The following is a 17188-nucleotide window of genomic DNA, read 5'->3' on the forward strand; positions in this document are numbered from 1 at the left end:
GATGAGTAACAGTCTCTCGAGAGATGAAACAGAATATTGGTAGAAATAACAGTCAGGGTTAAGTGCACTTAAGACATGGTACGGAAATCACATTTAGGATACTACAAGAGGCTTGATATTTTAGAGCATAATGTGCAAGATGGGGCAGTGTGGTGGGAGGCCATAGGGAATGTAAGCTGAGTAGGTCATGAATGGGTAAGAGTTGAATGTCAGGAACCTCTTACCACATTTGAAGTAGACCTAAATGCCTATGAGGCATCAGTGAAGCATTTGAAGCAGAAGAAAATAGGACTGGTTTCGCCAACGGGGTTGTGAGTAGATGCAGAGATGAGTGGATGACAGGTAGAGGGAGATGTTTCTGGGTATATACATAAGCTGAGAGATAAGAGGATCTTATCGGAGGCAGTAGTAGTGGGAAGGAAAACAACAGCTTAATTTAAGAGATGGTCAAGAAATAATCAGCAGAATCTGGTGATGCCTAATGTGGGGCTCAGAAAGACTTCAGTTCTGTGGCCCATGTAAATGAATGGATTTTGGTATCATCAGTTGAGAAGGGAAAATAAGGAGAGGGGGCATATTGAATTTGGAGGGCCAGTAGACATCCAGAGATAATTGGAGAATGGCCCTACAGAGATTAGGAGAAACAATTGGTATCAAGATATGGATAGCACCAAATTCTATCACTTTTTTACTTAATGCCTGCCACATAAAGGTCACTAAACTAGACACCCAGTGGATAAGATCAAAAATGTCCCTACCCCCAAAGGTATTAGAATCTAGGGGATTTAAATAGGGGATTTATGAGAAGGCAAATGTAGCAGAAGATACTCATGCTATTGGAGGAAATACAAGGTATGACGAGAACATAGAAAGGGTTCCTTACAGAGTTTGGTCTCCAGGTGGCATGGGTGGGGGGAGGGGAATGGGGCAGGCAGCCTAGGAAAAAAGAAAATGAAGACAATACCTGAGGAGTTAGTAGAAATGGAAAAGTTAGTAAAGGAGGGAAGAAAAGAACTTTCTAAGCAGTGGAAGCTTTGTGTGCAATGACCAGAAAGCAGGAGTGAACACGGCAGTCTTGAGGAAGACGAAGAAGTTCCATTGGCTGGAGTGTCAGGTCTAAGAGCAGAATGGCAGGAGCCGAGACTGGGAAAATTAGCTCAGGCACAATCATGGGGAAAACCTGCTTTATAGAGTTTAAACTTTATCCAGTGTGCAAAACTTTGTCCCTCGTGCAACTGACGGGATTTTTAGCAGGGTAGTGATATGATTAGATTTGTATTCTAAAAACCCACTCCAGCTACCATGTGGAAAAGGAGGTATTAATTAAAATAGTGAACCTGCATGTGATTACCTAGGGCAAAGACCACAATTCAATTCAACCTGCTAATGTGCTTTGGCCTGTGGAGCGCTTTTTTCCCCTTTCCGAATTAGTTGGCAAGCATTTAAAAATTGGAAGATCTCACATAAAAGCAGCATAACAGGCTTCTTTTGAAAATCAAAAGACTTGGCAAGGCCAGGTCCACATTCCTGAGCTGTCAACAATTGGCTGAAGCTTGAGGTGTCTCGAAAGTGACTCTGTTGGACAAGGCGGGTGTTCTCCTGCATGCCACAGTCTAATGGAGGCATTTAATTTGATTTTACTGCTCCTGCTTTACCGAGAGAGAACATGTAGACAGAATGATGAAATGCTGTGTGTGCCTATCTAAAACCAAACTCATGTAGTGGATCCCTTACTCTTGGACTTTGTTCCAGCAATTCTGTCTTTTCTTATCTGATTTTCCCCCTTTTACTGGATCATTGCCATTGGAAAATCTTGTTATTTCTTCCATCTTAAAAATACATATTTTGGTCCAGTTTATTACAGTTAGAGAGATTGCACTCAAACTCAGCCTCCCATAAATTTGTCAGGAGTTAGCAGTTGGCTTTTTTTTTAATGTTTATTTATTCATCTTGAGAGAGAGAGAGGGTGGAGAGAGACAGAGAGAGAGAGAGACAGAGAGACAGAGAGAGAGAGAGAGAGATATCTGGGCAGGGGCAGAGAAAGAGGGAGAGAGAGAATCCCAAGCAGGCTGCACGCTGTCAGTGCAGAGCCCGACTCGGGGCTCCATCTCACCAAACATGAGATCACGACCTGAGCTGAAATCAAGAGTCAGGCGCTTAACCAACTGAGCGACCAGGCACCCCAGCAGTTGGCCTTTGTAGCAATTTTTTGTAAATACCTATGACCTAGACCTAGCCGGCTTGACACCTCAGAGATCTGTTTATCCTTACTGGTAAGACTGCTCTCTCCCTCCCCCTCCCCCTCCCGTAAGAGGGAGGACAAGAAGAGAGTAGGTCCCTTCTCTTTAAGCTAATCCATCTGCTTCTTGGCCCAAGAATATCCCTTCATAGACAACCTAGGAACAGAGAACCTGTTCACCTGATGACCTTCTGTCACTCATGTCACTTGAGCCCTTTGCACATCACTCTTGGCCCATTTCTCTTTCTCATTTCCTACATCCTCCTGACTCTTCCTTCGAAGCCAAAGCTGACTGCTTCTCACCACTTCCACCGCTAGCACCCTATTCCAAACCATGATCCCCTCTTACTCGGAATACAGCAATAACAGCCATATGGTTATCTATTGCTGTATAACAAATTCCCCCCAAACCTTAGTGGCTTGAAACAGCAACACTGATTACCTCACGGTTCCCGTAGGTTAGGAATCCAGGAGTGGCTTGGCTGACATCTCTACTCTGCAGTCTCTCACAGGCTCCAAGGTGTCCGTTGGAGCTACCTAGCATGGCACAAACGTGGAAGGATCTACTTCTTAGCTCACGCATGAGGTTGCAGGCAGGATCCATTTCCTGTGGATTGACGATAGGACTGAGGGCCTCAGCTCCTCAGTGGCTCCTGAGCAGAGACCTCCTGCAGTTCTTTGTCATATGAACCTCTCTGTAGGGTGGCTCACAATACGCCAGCTTGCTTCATCGGGGCAAGTGAGAGGAATTTATTACCTAATCTGGGAAGTGACATCGTTATTTGCCATAGTCTGTTCATTAGGTCCAGCCCACATTCAAGGGTAGGATATCCCATGAAAAATGTGAATTCCAGAAGTTGGGAATCACTGGGGGCTCTCTCAGTAGTCTGCCTACCACAGCTTCCTCTCTGGTTAACTTGCCGCTGCATGTGGTTCCTAGCAGCCTATTTGCAACACAGCAGCCAGATGATGTCTTTGTAAGTCAGGTCATGTCACTCCCTTTTAGAAAACCTTATAATGACTCCCATTTCACCCTAAGTAAAATCCAAAGTTCTTACAACCGCTTCCCATGCTCTACATTATCCAGTCCCTGTTACATTTCTGCTCTTGTCTCCTACCACCTTCTCCACGCTCAGCATGACCAACTGCACTGGCCTCCTCACTAGCCTTCAAACATGGTAACTAGTCATGCTGCTGCCTCAGGGCCTTTGAACCAGCTCTTCCCTCTGTCAGGAAATCTCCTCCTCCAGATGTTCATATAGAGAATGCACTCACCTCCTTTAAGACTTTATTAAAATGTCACTTCCTTAATGTAGTCTCCCCTGGCAAACCCACCCCTGTTCCCAAAACTCCTGATTTCTCCAATCTTCTTTTATTTTTTTTTGCATAATATTTCTAATACGCTAATTTATTTATTTATTATGTAATACCATAATGCTGAGCCCATAAATGCAGGTACCTTTATATGATGTCTATTAATGAATCTCAACTGCCTAAAAAATAATAGGTTTGCAATATATATTTCCTGAATGAATGAAAGGATGAATGAATATGTAGCATTTGATTGAGGACTAGCCTTGAGGAACACCAATATGTAAGTGACTAGTAGGGTACAAGGATCCAGGAAAAAAATGAACATTTCTTGTGCCCTATTGATTTCCTTCCTTCCTTCCTTCCTTCCTTCCTTCCTTCCTTCCTTCCTTCCTTCCTTCTTTCCTTCCTTCCTTTTATAATTCTGCAGACATTTATTTTATTATTTCATTTTTTTTGTTTTTGTTTTTTTCTTTTTCAAGTTTTCATTTAAATTCCAGTTAACACACAGTGTAATATTAGTTTCAGGTGTAGAATGTAGTGATTCATCATTTACATACAACACCCAGTGTTCATCACAAGTGCCCTCCTTAATCCCCATCACCTGCTTAACCCATCCCCCTGCCCACCTCCTCTCTAGCAACTCTCAGTTGTTTTCTATAGTTAAGAGTCTGTTTTCTGGTTTGCCTCTCTCTTTCTTTTCCCCTATGTTCATCTGTTTTGTTTCTTAAATTTCACATATGAGAGAAATCTTATGGTATTTGTCTTTCTCTGACTGACTTATTTTGCTTAGCAGAATACTCTCTAGCTCCATCCATGAGCTTGCAAATGGCAATATTTCATTCTTTTTGATGGCTGAGTGATATTCTACTATATGTATATATAAACATACATCTTTATCCATTCATCAGTCGATGGACATTTGGGTTCTTTCTATAATTTGGCTATTGTTGATAATGCTGCTATTAACATCGGGGTGCATGTAGCCATTCAAATTAGGATTTTTGTGTCCTTAGGGTAAATACCTAGTAGTACAGTTGCTGTAGCATAGGGTAGTTCTATTTTTAACTTTTTGAGGAACTTCCATACTGTTCTCCAGAGTAGCTGAACAAGTTTGCATTCCCACCAACAGTGTAAGAGACTTTCCCTATCTTGGCATCCTCACCAACACCTGTCATTTCCTGTGTTGTTAATTTTAGCCATTCTGAGTGGCATGAGGTGCTATCTTATTGTAGTTTTGATTTGTATTTCCCTGATGATGAGTGATGTTGAGCATCTTTTCATGTGTCTGTTAGCCATCTGGATGTCTTCTTTGGAAAAATGTCCATTCATGTCTTCTGCCCATTTTTAACTGGATTATTTGTTTTGGGGATGTTAGCTTGATAAATTCTTTATAGATTTTGGATACTAACCCTTTATCTGATATGTCATTTGAAAATATCTTCTCCCATTATGTAGGCTGTCTTTTAGGTTGGTTGATTGTATCCTTTATTGCGCAAAAGCTTTTTATAGTGATGAAGTCCCAACAGTTTTTTTGTATTTTGTTTGTTTGTTGTTTTTTGTTTTTTGCTTTTGTTTCCCAATAGTTTATTTATGCTTTGATTCCTAGATGTGTCAGAAGACATATCTAGTAAGAATTTGTTATGGCTGATGTCAAAGAGGTTACTGCCCGTGTTCTTTAAGATTTTTATGGGGTCCTGTCTCACATTAGGTCTTTCACCCATTTTGAATTTATTTTTGTGTATGGTGTAAGAAAGTGGTCCAATTTCATTCTTTTACATGTTGATGTCCAGTTTTCTCAACACCATTTTTTGAAGGGACTATCTTTTTTCCATGGGATATTCTTTCCTGCTTTGTCAAAGATTAGTTTACATATATTTGCAGATCCATTTCTGGGTTTTCTATTCTGTTCCATTGATCTATGTGTCTGTTTTTGTCCCAGTACCATACTGTCTTGGTAATTACAACTTTGTAATAAACCTTGAAGTCCAGAATTGCGATGCACCCCGCTTTGCTTTTCTTTTTCAAGATTGCCTTGGCTATTTGGGGTCTTCTGTGATTCCATACACAGATTATTTGTTCTAGTTTTGTGAAAAATGCTGGTGGTATTTTGATAGAGATTGCAGTAAATGTGTAGATTACTGAGACATTTTACCAATATTTGTTCTTTCTATCTATGAGCATGGAACATTTTTCCATTTCTTTGTGTCATCTTCAGTTCCTTTCATCAGTATTTTATAGTTTTAAGAGTACAGATCTTTTACCTCTTTGGTTAGTTTTATTCCTAGGTATCTTATAGTTTTTGGTGCAATTGTAAATGGGATTGATTCCTTGATTTCTCTCTCTGCTGCTTCATTATTTGTGTATAGCAATGCAACAGATTTCTGTATGTTGATTTTGTATCCTGTGACTTTACTGAATTCATGTATCAGTTTTAGCAATTTTTTGGTGGAGTCTTTTAGGTTTTCTATATAGAGTATCCTGACATCCGCAAACAGTGAAAGTTTTTCTATATAGAGTATCTTGTCATCCGCAAAGAGTGAGAATTTGACTTCTTCCTTTGTTGATTTGGATGCCTTTTATTTCTTCTTGTTGTCTGATTGCTGAGGCTAGGACTTCCACTCTTAACCTTGTCATTTTTGGAGCAACCAGCTGAGCTCAAATGTAATCTGAAAGTATCTTGTCACAGCTATAACAAGTAACTGGAAATTTTTGCTGTGGGGATTTGCTGCCATCAGCAAGAAGGGCACCTGCAAGGATCCACTCAACAAGTCTTCCACTCATGGAAGCATAGAAGCACAAGGTTGTTAACAGCCGATGGAGCAACCCTTGACCAGTGGGGATGGAAAATGGTGAGTAAATATGACTTTCTTATGAACCTCAGGATGAACATTCTCAAGTGCATCCTCATAGCTCATTACACAGTTGTTAGCAAGATGAAGTCCTATGGCCCATAATTGTGATTTCCTTAGTCAAGGTTGGAACTGTTAATCAGTTCACTGAAGAGGTGGGTGGGGAAGCAATAATGAAATAGAGTGTGGAGTAAAGTAAGGAGAGGTAAGAAAATGGAGACTCCTCTCTTCTGAAGGAAATGGACAGACTGAGGTGACAGGATGGAAGCATATATAGGGCACACCAGGAAAAGACAGATGTTCCAAGAAATAGATAATGTCTAATGGCGTAAGTGCTTTAAAAATGTGGGAACACAAGGACTTATGTGCCACATCTGCTGAGGAAAGAACATAGGAAGGCAATTTTTGAGCTGAGTCTTACAGGATAGTTTTGTCAGGGTTAGGGGGTTTCAGGCAAACTCGTGGGAATGGCTTTTGCAAAGATACTGAATTCTGGAAAAGGAGAGTGTGTTTGAGTAATTTCAAGGATAGCAGCCTGGCTGGAACACATATTGTTATGATGGTTACAGATGGTGCTGGAGAAGTGGCAGGGCCAGGCTGTGACAGGTTGTCCACAGTAGCCAAATCCTCTGCCTCCCACTCAACAAATTTTATTTTATTAGAAACTCGTAAGTTTGGAAGGAAGAATCAGTGCTGTGATTATCACCCTAACAAAATCAACAATAATTCTTTGGCATCATATAAATCTTAGCCCATAACTAGTTTGACCAACTCTCTCAAAAACCTTTTTTTTTATAGCTGGTTTGTTTGAATCTGAATCTAAACAAATCAATGCTTTATATTTGCTGAAGTCTAGTGACTTGTGAGTCTAGTGAAGTAACGTTCTCACTTTTTTTTCCATGACAACACACACACACACACACACACACACACACATTTGGAATTTATTGAGGTTTTCTTTACTAACCAGACATGGTAATTCTTTGCAAATAATTAGTGGACCCTGGAAAAAGAAGGCCTATTTTATGTTTCAATGGTTTTGTTAATGCTTTCACAGTCCTGTGAGGCCAGTAGCTACAGGATGTGTTCACTAAGGGGAAGGTGAACTTCAGTATTGATAAAGGAATCCATACTTGCCCTAAATCGGCCCCATCTCTGTGCTGAACAAGCACTCCTTTGTTTGTCAAAAACATAAAGCTAATTATCACCAAGTTCTCCATGTCATGGAATTGCATGCTTTTCATCAGAATTCTGTAGAATGTGCTCAAGATGACTCCATAAGTACAGTAAAATACCAAGAGGAAGAGGTAGATAAGGAAGAGTCCTTATCTCACATTTTGCCACAAATAATTACAAGAGGAATTACTATACAAATAATGAGAAGAATAACCCCTTCGTCCTGAAGGATCACTCATAGTGATTGGTAGACAATACAAACTCCTACCAGAGGTGTACCGTGTGACATTCCTAGGCAAGCCTAAGGAGAACTAACGGCTGATGTTTCAGGCCACCATCAGCTAAGCCAGCCGCTTACTGTCCCGGCCCTTCCTGCTAGCCTATCCACAAACCACTGTGCAGCATCCCCTGGCATGGAGGTACATACTCCTCATCTCAACCTGGTGCCTCAATCTTGGCCTTCCCAGAAGAATGCACACCGATCAAACTCTGCCCATGCTCACCAAAGTCTTGGACATTTTCTAGAGCCAACCCTCCTCTGAGTCTTATGACTACATTAAATCAGCTTCAATTCGCATTCAGATATTAGTAATAGAAATAAAAAATTCCAGTGGCCTTAAAAAGATTAAAGTTTGTGTTTCTTTTCCATATAAAATAATTCTGAATTAAGTAGTCAGGAGGGTAAAGTGGATACAGTGAGCCCGCTATGAATATTTGCTTAGTGCTTGCTATTTCAGTACAAATCAGCCTTACATCCAGTTGCTAGCATGGATTCTTCCTTGTCCCTGTCTAGAACAGGCCCATAATGCTGAGCAATTAAAGCCTCCTCCCACCGCTCCCATGGGCAACCTCATCCAGTAAACATCCCAGGTCTCTCATCCCTCAGGGCAACTCTGAAGTTCATGGTCTCTACTGGGATAAAATCAAGCTCCGGTTGCTCTCAGCGGTAACTTGCTTCATAACATGCCCTTTGTTTGGCGTCTGTCCATTTTTTGTCTTGATTTTCATTTCCACGTTAGTATTTCCTATGATCACTTCCCAAATAAACTACTTGCACTTGAGTTTTTGCTTCAGGGTCTCCTTCTGGGAATCCAAACTGAGATGGAGGGACGGAAAGTATTTAGAGCAATGATACAATCTGCCACAGAGAAGAATGCCTTTGGGCGCTAATTAGTAGTCTCTGCCAAAAATTCCAACACAAGAACGGATCCGCCCATCTTCTCTATGCTTCTGTCCTCAAAGCTGTTCATCTCTTGATCGGACCGGAAACACTGTTTCCCAGAGGGGATGAGGACTCTTGTAAAGGATTATTTTCTTCCACTTCTGGACCACAGGAAGCAGGAGCAATCATTTACTCTAAACAGACTCTACCACCCTGCCTTTCACAGGGCCTCAGGATGTTTATGCATGGATTCCCTTTATAGGCACGTAAGCTCCCTTCTCCCAGCAGTGAGGCCATCACGTGGGGATGGCGAGTGCAGGTACATACAAGCCCTTTCTGTGACACTTTCTCCTACTTTCCTTCCATCCACCAAGTGCACCCTGCCTACAAAAACCACCTTGTTAGTGTTATCCTGCATGAAACAAGCCTGACACATATGTACAATGCTTTATGTATACATGCATACATACAAACTAAGCAGAGACATAATAATTTAGGTGTGGGTTTTTTGGACCAAAAAAAAAAAAAAAAGGGGGGGGGAATCCAGAAAATGACTAAAGAATTATCTCCCTAGATTCTCTCTTCCTCTCTCTTTCCCTCTCCCCCACAAACATCCGAAGATGCCAATATGATACTCATCATTCCGCCATTTTGAAATACTTTGAGATTAGTGAGTGTGATACTCATAATTCAGTACCGTTATCTTTTATGACAATGAAAAATACAATTTAACTTGCTCTTTATGGCATAACTTGATTTCTTACCTTTAGGAAGAAAGTGAATATAAATAGATTTAAAAAGGAAAACAAGTACAAGAGTAAAGACTTCTTATTCCATACTATCCAGAAACCAGGACTTAGTTATCAAATATTTTAAAACCCAGTAATTAAAAAGGGTGGATGTGGCCTATTATTGCAAAGTTAGAAATCAAATAACTCCTTAAGATAAGAAGAATATCATGGGAGTTATGAGTGGAGAGCAGAAACCTGGATCACTGCCATCACTGCATATATGCCCAAGATGCTGCAGCTGTCATAAAATAGGAGAGAGAATAATCTTACTTTCTAATGGAACGATACATGCTTTTACATCTAAAGAAAAAAATTTTCTCAGATATTTTGTGTAATATTTCAATTGTCTTGTATTTTTACAAGCTGTATCCTAAGTATTTTCCCTTCCCTCTGACCTCTTGTCATTGATGCAAGTGCTGGTCCTAGGTCAATTTCTCAGGCACATGGAAGGGGGGCAGCACAAGGATTCATGGCCCTCCAGTCTAGAACAAGCTCAGAGGAGATGGGAGGAGCCTGTATTCCATTTGCATAGGACCTTTGATGAAGCCAGAGGCAGCTATCATTTCTTTGAAGAGATGTCGTCAGAGGGGAAAAATGGGTTCAATGACATGCAGGAGACATTTGCGGATGGATGACACAGAACAAGGGCTGACAAATCTGAACATTGAAAACCATCATGTCCCTTATACTAAGGCTACCAGGCTTTAGGAATGAAAGAGAGGTAAAACTAACAATTAAAAAGTGGGTGACCCAACACAAGATTTGCAAACTTCTAATTTTACTGAGTGAAGACATTTAGAAAAAACAGCCTACAAACAAATAGCACTCATCAGTGCCACTGTTGTAAAAACAAGGGACATTTGAATTCTTCCCTCCTTTAAAAAAATTTAAGTTTATTTATTTATTTTGAGAGAGACAGAGACAGCACAAGTGGAGGAGGGGCAGAGAAAGAGGGAGAGAGAGAGAGAATCCCAAGCAGTCTCCGTAGCACTGTCTGTGCAGAGCCCCACGCAGGGCTCAAACCCACGAAACCGCGAGATCATGACCCAAGCTGAAACCACGAGTCCGATGCTCAACCAACTGAGCCACCCAGGCTCCCCTAAATTCCTCCCTTCTAATAAATATATATTAGTTTATACGAACTTATCAGTGTGGTCCTTATTTTCCTCCATGCTAACATCCCTAGGCTAGTGAAAATTCGGTGCTGGTCCCACTCCATTCTGAGGGTTGACCTCAGGAAGACACTCCAGGGTCCCTCTGAAAGAGCTCTTGTCTCCTTGGCAGTGTTTGTGACAGGCCTCAAATATCTTACAGTTCAGCACTGAAGCCTCCAGTTCACAACTGAACTGCACAATATTTTTCAGTAGCCATATAATTTGGCAAAGGACTCTCCTGATTGATTTTAAAGAATTCATGTTCTAATGCCAATTCACGTAATTCTTGAATTACCTGTTGATAGGTGTCTGCACATGGGTGCACAAGAATGAATTAAAACAAATACCCTGGGCAAAGTGTTTTACTACAAACAATTATAATTCAGATGAACTTTGGAGTCATATTTCTGAAAGTGTTTCTCTCTCTCTCTCTCTCTCTCTCTCATAAGATGTTGGTGCAAATCCTTTGAAGAATCTTGGGACCTTGGACAACCATGTGAAGAACCATCTTACTGGCTATGGACCATCTTGGAACTCTTAATATGTGGAAGAGAAGTAAGCTTCTACCTTTTATTTTTAAGTTTAAAGACCACTAAAACCCAATTTAGACACTTCAAGCTTCCTGAACTCTAATTCAGAGAACAACTGCAAGATTTTAAGAGGATAAAAAATTAGATAACTCATATAAGAACACACGGCATGTTCTCAGAGTTATTTCATTGTTATAAATGCTTTCATTATTAAACAAGAAAAATAACACAAATGAGTAAAGAATTTAACTCAAGAAATTATATGAAGAACAATAAAATAAACTTAATAAAATGGAGGGAATTAATAATGAAGAACAATAAAATAAACTTAATAAAATGGAAGGAATTAATAAGGCCAAAAGCAGAAAATAAATAATTACACTGAAAGAAATGGATTGCATAAATCAAAGAACAAGTTCTCGAGAAAAACAATGAATTTTTCTGGCAAATGTAATCTCAAAAAGAAATTGAAAAGCATAAATTCACAAAATCAACTTTAAAAATATAACCAGAGAAATGGATATTGCTTTCAAAGAATAAGAAAATAAAATATATTAACAATTCCTACACAAAATAGTATAAAATTGTACACAGATGAAATATGGAACAATAGCTATGGAAGAAATGGAAAATGTTCCAAAGAATAAGCTTCATAAAAAAAGATGTAGGCTCAGACTGGTTTTATAGATTAGTTATTTCAAAGTATTAGGCAACAGAAAATTTTCATATCATACAAACTTTTTCCATCACTGAAAATGATGGAAAGCTTCACAGCTCATTTTATATAATGAGCCTAATCCAGAGACTATAATCTAACAGACAAGACCAACACATAACATTTTAAAATAAAGTAAACCATAAAATAAAAACGAATTTCATGTGATTGTTTCACAATAAATATATGCGTGAATTTTTTCATATAAATGCTACATTTCAATAAAGTTAGAATATAAAAATATAAAACTTATTGATATCATTTCTAAGCTCTTGAATAATAGACAAATTCAGTCGTTTATTAAAAAGTGATATGTCAAGAGCAAGTAGGACATAAAGTAAAAATCTTGTATTGTGATCTCTCAGTAAAAAATATAATGATATAATTTATCACATCAAATGAAAAACTATGTAATAAGTTGAAAAGGCATTCAGTGACTATGAATACATTATACGGAAAATCTTGAACTACAAACAGAAGGAACATTTACACAGTTAAAAGATAATCTAAGGCTAGTTTACAGTATAAGAATAAAATGCAAGAGAGGGGCACCTGAGTGGCTCAGTCAAGTTAAGTAACCAGCTACTGATTTTGGCTCAGGTCATGATCTCATTGTTCATTAGTTCGAGCCCCCATCGAGCTCCATGCTGGTGGTGCAGAGCCTGCTTGGGATTGTCTCCCTCTCTCTCTGCTCTTCTCCTGTTCTCTCTCTCTCTCAAAATAAATAAATAAACTTAGACAAAGAGAATAAAATGCAAGAAACATTTCCATTAAAATAAGGAAAGAGACAAAAATTTGGACTATTGCCACTAACTTTTCTTTCTTTCCTTTTTTTAAAAAAATATTTATTTATTTTTTGGTAGAGTGCAAGTGGGGGAGGGGCAGAAAGAGGGGGACAGCGGATCTGAAGCAGACTCTGCACTAACAGGCTGTCAGCACAGAGCCTGATGCGGGGCTCAAACTCACGAACTGTGAGATCATGACCTGAGGCCAAGTTGGATGCTCAACCGACAGAGCCACCCAGGTGCCCCGCCACTAACTTTTCTTAAACCTTGTTTTGAAAGATTTAATCAGTAACATAAAACAAGAAGTATAAATAAGATGTTCAACAATTGCAAAAGAGGTTACAATTATTATCTGTAGGTACTATCATTTGACTAGAAAAATGAAGAGAAATCAGCTAGAAAATCATACAGAACTCATGTCCAGAGACAAAGTAAATATGTAAAAACCAATAGCCATGGTGGAAAAATGAATACTTTCACAACAGAAAACAAGACATTTAATATCTAGAGCTATGCCCAATAGAAAAAAATATGTACAAAATAATTTTATAAGAAAAAATAGGTTGTTATGCACATGGAATGAAAATAAATTCTTGCCAAGTAAATGTAAAAATTAATACAAAGTTTGTAAAAAAAACTCAAGGTGTTTGCTTATTAAAAATGTGGCAGATTAATGATAAAAATTCATTTTTAAAAATATAGGGATGATACTTGCCAAGGATACTTTGAATAAACAAGGAATACTGAAAAGAAACTTCCCAGCTAAATATGAAACATATATGAGACAATAATTAAAGGTGTGGTATTAAAGTGGAAATATGCATGTCAAAGGAAAGTAATTTAAATCACAAAAATATACTTTCTATAGGAGAAGACTTTCAAAGTTGAAATTTTACGCTGATAATATTAATGGGAGCATTGGTTAACAAGTGGACAATTCACAGATATCCACATGGATGGGAAATGTGCCTGAGGACTGGACCAGTTATATCAGCAGTGAAGGCCAGCAAAGAAGCAATAATCCACTGATGTGGAAAATGTAGGGGTTCAGAGCCAACAGCCAGGAAAGAATTCTTTAGACATCTTTAGTGCAAAAAGGTGGTTTTGTTAAAGCAGGGGACAGGACCCATGGACAGAAAGAGCTGCACTGGGGCTGTGAGGAGTGACTAATGATATACTTGGGAGCTGGGGGAGGTGAAGGCAAGGGGAAGTTTCCAAAAGGACTTTTATATGCTAAAGAAGACTCACAGGACCCTGGAGGCCTAGCTATTGATTTAAAAAAAAAATTATAATAATAAAAAAACACAAAAATTGCTTTTTTCTTATAAATCATCAAGACAGTTGCAAACTGGTAGAGTGAGGTCTTGCAGGACTGTGATCTCTATCAGTTAACCACTTGTTTTTCCTCTAGCAAAGCATTAACAATTGAGCCCCAGGAAGAATGTCACTTTCGGTCACAAGGACTTGTCAATGGGCTATAAATTGGAAGGAAATTTAATTTTCCAGTTGCCTTTGTTTCCCACATCACCACCACTATCACATGCCATCACACACACCCATGCATATGCACACGCTCGAGCACACAGCCACACACACACACACACGCACACATGCACACACACACACACACACATTATCTTAACACATGTCCATACCTTCTTCTTCCTAGAAAAAGGAGATGAAGGGTAGAATGTGATTATACTTGAGGATTTACTAGAAAATCACTGGATTGAACCGAGAGAAACCTGCAAATGGATAGATTTGATTGCTGCTGGGCAAGCTTGAGGCTAAAAGTCAGAAATTAAACTGGGTTAAGAAATAAATTCTTTTTTTACATGCCTGAGTCTGTGACTGAGAAATTCATGCCTATTAAACCTTCATCAAATCAGGGCTATCCTTGCTGGGCAATGCTGCATTGCTTCTCAGTTGTGCTTTGAATAAAATCCAAACTCTGGGGCTGCCAGACCCCATATGCTCTCCTCCTTGATTACAACTTTCAGCTCTCCTTTCCTCCCATGATTATTCCAGCAGCACAGACTTTCTTTTTGAGCAGAGCAAGATCTCTCCTGTCCAAAGTCTTTTTACTTGCTGGGCCCTGTGGACTGCTGTTCCTTTGCTTGAAATGTAATTTCTTAGTTTATTTTTTAAACTTCCTTTTTGTTCTTTAATTCTCAACTCCAATATCACAGCTTCACAAATGCTCTCTGATTTTCCTAACCAAAATAGTTATTTTTTATTATATTCTTATATGCATTTTCTTCATCATGCTTTGTAAATCACATTCTGTATTTGCCTTGTTTATTTGTTCATTGTTTATTATCTGCCTCCTCTTATTAACTTTCTGAGGTCCAGGATAACATTTGCTTTATTCATTCACTCATTTATTGTGAATCCCTATTTCCTAGTATGGTTCCTGGGACATATAGGACATGTTCAATGAAGCCTTTTTTTTAATTGAATAAACTACTCAGTTATTTAAAATCATATTATAGAAGAGTATATGTAGACAAAGGAAAATGTTCATAATATATTAAGTGAAGAAAGCAGATTAAAAATAGATGACCTCGAGGTATATATAAACATATGGCAAATACCAAAGAAAATTTTAAGCCCTGGAAGGAAATGTACCAGAAATTAACAGTGTTTGTAGGTACTGAGATGAGAGATCATTTCTATTTCTTCTTTTATATCTTACAGGATTTTCCAATTTTTTGATCCTATACATACACACACATTTTTTAAAGTATTAAATATCTCAAATATAAGTAATTATCTGATAGCACTATATTGTTCTTCAGAGTCCTTTTTCTCCTTTATCTTTTCATCCTTTCTTCATTCTACCCAAAAAAGAGGAGATTGTCATGGAAACAGCAGACTCAGATTGAAATCCATCTACCACCTAATGAGCATGTGATTTGGGGCAAGTTACTCAATTCTTCTAAAGTTAACACTTCATCATATAATGGAAATAGTATTAAGTGGGAAAAATTAAAACTACCTCCCAGCAGACGGTGTGAAAAAGACTTCTGGGGGAAAAAACTGGGAAAAGAAAAGTTGAATAGCTGTCCACCCGCTTTTTCCTTCCTCATTCGCTTTTACAAATTGTTCTTTTCCCTTTCTTCCTCCTATCTGATCCACATCTGTCAATGCTGGGACTGTATCAGAAGTGTCTTTTGGATAGGGAAGTCTGGCTCATTTCCTTGAAAAGATCTGTCTGCTCAATAAAAAAGGGACTAGATTGGCAGGGCCAGGGAAACCCAGAGTCCTCGGGAGACTCTGGGTTCTATTTCTAAGCTTCCACCACCATTTTTCTTCATCTCACTGTTTCCTTTTGAGCTTTGAAATTCTTGGTATGGATTGGGGGGGAGGGGTGGGGAAGTGGAAGGGCAATCTTTAGGCTAGAGTTGGAAAAGCTTGGGGAAAGAAAAATTATCATAAAAATAATCTTCTACATTGCCTTTTCCTAGACAAAGAAGAGGTCAGAAACTTTAAAATGCAAAATGCGGTGTATGTTCCCCTATCATGGGGTGGGGGGTGGGAGGACCAGATCCAATTCCAAACAGGAAAAAAAGAACTTTGAATTTATTCTCTAACCGACTCAGGAGAGATTTAAAAGTTGAAATGTTACAATTTGGTTGGCTTCTCTCAGCAGCACCAGGCATTTCCATTTCATGTGGGAAGAACAAAATGAGGCAAACAATCCAAGATTAAATGAAAACAGGTGGGATAGAGGATGCATTTACACTTTACCACCTGGAATAAGGGTATTTGCCTCTCGTGGTGTTATAGGCTTGGGGGCTATTGAAGCGCTCGCACCGCCTATAAATTGAATCAATGCTCATTAAACTCATTGGGAGAAACTCAGTTAGGAAAACAGCCTAGATGGGAAACAAGCCCTTTGTTTTTATTGGATTTTACAATAGGGAGCACTCTACAATAAGCTTTTAAACATGAAGGCAGGAAGGAGTTAACTATAGAACTTACTCCAGTGTGGGATGGAATTGGGGGGATGCCGTGCTTCTCTAGAGAGAACATACTTAGAGCAGCGACTGAGGTGAGACAGGTATTTTATTTTCTTCTGACCCAAAATAATAACCTTAATGTGAATTTCTCACTATACCTCTTTATGTCTCTTCCCCACACCAGCAGCTGTAGATTCTTCTTCAGTTTCTTAACAGGTCTCAGATGTTTTTTTCAAAATATTTCACTCTCTGCAAAATAATGATGCTAAGGTTACTGCCCTACGTTCAGAAGCAACAGATTCTTATGTATTCATAACTGGACCTAGCACAGCAGACATTGTATTTCTAAAAAACAACACTAAAACAGCCATGTAAAACTCACATTTGCTCTCTTCTCATAAGAGACTGCTCTTCCTGGCCTGCAAAGTCCTTCCAGGATAAAGAAGTCCCTCTTCCAGAGCTCACTTTAAACTGGTTTCAACTTATCAAACACGTAAACATGTCGCAGGCT

General features: G+C 39.0%; 1 long non-coding RNA gene across 1 annotated transcript in view; it reads right to left on the reverse strand.

Moving 5' to 3' along the window:
* The window catches only part of LOC102952008, a 43587-nt gene extending 26660 nt beyond the window's left edge, over positions 1–16927 (reverse strand). Inside the window, exon 1 of the long non-coding RNA XR_001511650.2 lies at positions 16836–16927. This is a non-coding gene — a long non-coding RNA (uncharacterized LOC102952008). The remainder of the gene's footprint in view (positions 1–16835) is intronic.
* Positions 16928–17188: the final 261 nt, after the last annotated feature.

This window comes from Panthera tigris, chromosome C2 (assembly GCF_018350195.1).
Source record: "Panthera tigris isolate Pti1 chromosome C2, P.tigris_Pti1_mat1.1, whole genome shotgun sequence".
NCBI classification, from domain to species: Eukaryota; Metazoa; Chordata; class Mammalia; order Carnivora; family Felidae; genus Panthera; species Panthera tigris.